The following is a 5249-nucleotide window of genomic DNA, read 5'->3' on the forward strand; positions in this document are numbered from 1 at the left end:
AGTTAATTGGGTAAGCGATAAAAATTTAGCCTATGTCGACTTTTTCACCTCCGCTGTCACCGTCAACGCGTGACAACATGCGGCAGCGCATTGTCAATGCATGTGCGAACATTACGGAAGGCGCGAACTGCTCGCTGTTGAGAGGAATGTCGTTACACGTACTGCCAAATGCATTGAGGTTGACGGACATCATTTTGAGCATTTATTGCATTAATGTAGTATTTACAGGTAATCACGCTGTAACATCATGCGTTCACAAAGGTACGTGTACCACATTGGAACAACCGAAATAAAATGTTCAAACGTACCTACGTTCTGTATTTTAATTTAAAAACCTACCTGTTACCAACTGTTCGTCTAAAATTGTGAGCCATGTTTTTGTGTCTATTACAGCGCCATCTATCACAAAGCGAAAAAAGTGGTCGAACTAAAACATTCATATTTCTTTACGTACGAATATGTAATAAAAAATGGGGGTTCCTATTTAAAAAAAACACATTTGATATCCGTTTGACCTATGACAGCGCCATCTAGCGGGCCAACCATAGCGCCATCTGGTTTCCCCCTTCAAGCTAGACTAATTTCGTTCTTTCTAGTTTTTTTGTTTGAGGCTTATTTTGTGAGATATTGGGCCCGGTCACGATCAATGGACCGCCCTGTATATTGTTAAGTAAAATCTCGATAAGTTCTTGACCAGTGTATTTCAAATTTTTACATACCAGCAACAATGAATCAACTGAGACATCCCATAATAGCAGCTGTGTAAGTTGTAACAGAAGACATGCTCGCTACAGCGTGGGAACAATTTGAATACCGCATTGACATATGCCGTGCATCTCAAGGGGGCGTATTGAACACTTATGAACAGGTTTTAAAAAAAAAAGTTTTTTTTTGAGTTTCGCATTCATCAAAAAACAAAATTCTTTGATTATGTTTATTAATTTCAGAAATATAGACGTGCCACATCGGATGATCCTTTCTGATACACCCTGCATAACTGTGTTACTGCTGGCACAGAACTCGATAGGAAAATGTGGGTCAGCAGAGTTCGGACTGTGCATGGTCGAAGCGCCGACTCACTTTACAAATCTGGTGCTACAGAGCCTCCGGTTTGTGACTGTGGGCCTCCGAACTAGACAATCAATCACATTAGATATGGGTGCCACTTGTGTTCCTATCAGGGGAATTGGAGCGACCTCATGAAAGCTGATGATACAGCCCTTATTTGGATTAGGATCTCAGATACTGACATTTGAGTAGTTTTATATGCAGTTTTGTCTTTCTGTATTGTTGTTATATACATATACTAATATTATATGTCTATATTTTTACACTGCATCTGAGCCGTACGAATAAACAAAATAAGTTAGTGAACGACAATGTTATTGCACCTGAGAAAGAGGTCGCTTTGGTCGGCGATATCGAGAGTAACAGGCTTTCACAGCACAAGGCTACTTAAAATGATTCATTCGTTTTCAAGGCTCTATATTTTCCAAAGCCTTACGTACAGGGTGACAATTATTGCACTACGTGAGATAAAATCGTCATAACTTCTGAACAGTTTGGATTAGAACGTTTCAACTGCTCGCTCGATTAGCCGTGGGGCATGACGGGAAATAGTATGCGCATGCATGGTTTGATTTAGCAACGAAGCCCACTTTCGTTTGGGTGGGTTCGTCAGTAACCAAAATTGGCGCATTTCGGCGGCTGAAAATCCGCATTTCGCGATCGAGAAGTCTCTTCATCCGCAATGGGTGACTGTGTGGTGTACAATGTCCAGTCATGGAAGACTCGTTGCGATATTCCTTGATGACACGCTGACTACCGAATGGTATGTGAAGATTTTGGAAGATGATTTTTGTTTATATTTTATTTACACGTCAAGTTCCCTAGGATCAAATTGAGGAGCAAATCTCCAAGGTCATGCAACGTACCAGTACATGAAATTACAACATAAAAGTAATAACAGATAAAGTAAAGTGTTTATGAACCCAAAAAAGTAATGCCATAAGTTTAAGTGAACGCAATCAACAATATAACATAAGAAGCAGCTTAATTTGTCAAGGATCTCCTCGACAAAAATGGTTCAAACGGCACTGAGCACTATGGGACTCAACTTCTGAGGTCATTAGTCCCCGAGAACTTAGAACTACTTAAACCTAACTAACCTAAGGACATCACACACATCCATGCCCGACGCAGACTGCAGCGCCTAGAACCGCACGGCCACTTCGGCCGGCGATCTCCTCGACAGTATAGAAGGAGTGACCCGTGAGGAAACTCTTCAGTTTCGACTTGAAAGCTCGTGGGTTGCTGCTAAGATTTCTGAATTCTTGTGGTAGCTTATTGAAAATGGATGCAGCAGTATACTGCACACCTTTCTGCACAAAAGTTAAAAAAGTGCGATCCAAATGCAGACTGGATTTCTGCCGACCATTAACTGACTGAAAGTTGCTAAATATTGGGAATAAGTTGATATTGTTAACAAGAAACGACAGTAAAGAGTATATATAGTGAGAGGGCAATGTCAAAATCCTTAGACTAGTGAATTGGGGTCGACAAGACTTTCGCGAACTTATTGCCCGAACTGCCCATTTCTGAGCCAAAAATATCATTTTGGAATGGGAAGAGTTACCCCAGAATATAATACCATACGACATAAGTGAGTGAAAATAAGTAAAGTAGACTAATTTTCGTGTCGAACTATCGCTTACTTCACATGCCGTTCAAATAGTAAAAATGGCAGCATTAAGTCTTTGATCAAGGCCGGCAGCTGTCGTCGAGCGTTTCTAGACGCTTCAGTCTGGAGTCGCGTGACCGCTACGGTCGCAGGTTCGAATCGTGCCTCGGGCATGGAAGTGTGTGATCTCCTTAGGTTAGTTAGGTATAAGTAGTTCTAAGTTCTAGGGGACTGATGACCTCAGATGTTAAGTCCCATAGTCCTCAGAGCCATTTGAACCATTTGAACCATTTCTTTGAACAAGATCCTGAACGTGGGCTGTCCACGACAGTTTACTATCTAAACACCTAGAAATCTGAACTGTTCAGGTTCGCTAATCATATGCCCATTGTCACGCTAGGCATGTCTTTTGATTTAACTAAGGCGTTTCGTCCCCGCTATCCGAAGTGACCCTGATTTCGGCAAGAAGTGGTTCATGCAAGACGGAGGTTGACCCCGTCGATGCAGGAGATTGACGTCCTGGAGGAGCAGTTTGAGGACCACATTCTAGCTGTGAGGTAACCAGAGACACTGGTGTGGGCCTCGATTGGCCCCCATATTCTACAGATCTGAATACTTCCCAATCCATATTGTGGAGCTATATTAAAGCCATAGTGAAAGTGGAACGTCACTGTTGCCGCGAAACACAAAAGGACTGGTAAGGACGGCGTGCTCGAGAGTCATTCCAGCTGAGATTGGGCTGTTCCAGACTATTCGAGAAGCTTCATTAAGGTTTTGGAAAGAGTTTGGTGGGTAGGAAGACTTTCAGAAGCAACGGGGCGAAACAACACTGCCAGAAGTCCCTGAGAAAGCTGTGTATAGGCGCCTAGCACACAGAGTCAAGTCAGTTCCAGTAATATTTGAAGGTCTTGTGTGACGTTAGAGATGTAGGAGATGAAATAATGGCGAAAGTAAAGCTGTGAGGACGGTTAGTGCGTCGTCTATGCGTAGCTCAGGTGCTGAGTGCTTATCCACAAAAAGGAAAGACCGCAAGTTCGAGTCTTGGTGTGACACACAATTTTAATTAGTTCATTGTATGGATGGTATAATAAAACATACACTGAAGCGCCAAAGAAACTAGTATAGGCATGCGTATTCAAATACAGTGATATGTACGAGGTGCATTCAAGTTCTAAGGCCTCCGATTTTTTTTTCTAATTAACTACTCACCCGAAATCGATGAAACTGGCGTTACTTCTCGACGTAATCGCCCTGCAGACGTACACATTTTTCACAACGCTGACGCCGTGATTCCATGGCAGCGGCGAAGGCTTCTTTAGGAGTCTCTGTTTTGACCACTGGAAAATCGCCGAGGCAATAGCAGCACAGCTGGTGAATGTGCGGCCACGGAGAGTGTCTTTCATTGTTGGAAAAAGCCAAAAGTCACTAGGAACCAGGTCAGATGAGTAGGGAGCATGAGGAATCACTTCAAAGTTGTTATCACGAAGAAACTGTTGCGTAACGTTAGCTCGATGTGCGGGTGCGTTCCTTGGTGAAACAGCACACGCGCAGCCCTTCCCGGACGTTGTTGTTGCAGTGCAGGAAGGAATTTGTTCTTCATAACATTTTCGTAGGATGCACCTGTTACCGTAGTGCCCTTTGGAACGGAATGGGTAAGGATTACGCCCTCGCTGTCCCAGAACGTGGACACCATCATTTTTTCAGCACTGGCGGTTACCCGAAATTTTTTTGGTGGCGGTGAATCTGTGTGCTTCCATTGAGCTGACTGGTGCTTTGTTTCTGGATTGAAAAATGGCATCCACGTCTCATCCATTGTTACAACCGACGAAAAGAAAGTCCCATTCGTGCTGTCGTTGCGCGTCAACATTGCTCGGCAACGTGCCACACGGGCAGCCGTGTGGTCGTCCGTCAGCATTCGTGGCACCCACCTGGATGACACTTTTCGCACTTTCAGGTCGTCATGCAGGATTGTGTGCACAGAACCCACAGAAATGCCAACTCTGGAGGCGATCTGTTCAACAGTCATTCGGCGATCCCCCAAAACAATTCTCTCCACTTTCTCGATCGTGTCGTCAGACCAGCTCGTGCGAGCCCGAGGTTATTTCGGTTTGTTGTCACACAATGTTCTGCCTTCATTAAACTGTCGCACCCACGAATGCACTTTCGACACATCCATAACTCCATCACCACATGCCTCCTTCAACTGTCGATGAATTTCAATTGGTTTCACACCACGCAAATTCAGAAAACGAATGATTGCACGCTGTTCAAGTAAGGAAAACGTCGCCATTTTAAGTATTTAAAACAGTTCTCATTCTCGCCGCTAGCGGTAAAATTCCATCTGCCGTACGATACTGCCATCTCTGGGACGTATTGACAATGAACGCGGCCTCATTTTAAAGCAATGCGCATGTTTCTATCTCTTTCCAGTCCGGAGAAAAAAAATCGGAGGCCTTAGAACTTGAACGCACCTCGTAAACAGGCAGAATACGGCGCTGCGGTCGGCAACGCCTGTATAAGACAAGTGTCTGCCGCAGTTATTAGCTCGTTACTGGTGCTACAATACTAG

Source organism: Schistocerca cancellata, chromosome 12 (assembly GCF_023864275.1).
Source record: "Schistocerca cancellata isolate TAMUIC-IGC-003103 chromosome 12, iqSchCanc2.1, whole genome shotgun sequence".
NCBI classification, from domain to species: domain Eukaryota; kingdom Metazoa; phylum Arthropoda; class Insecta; order Orthoptera; family Acrididae; genus Schistocerca; species Schistocerca cancellata.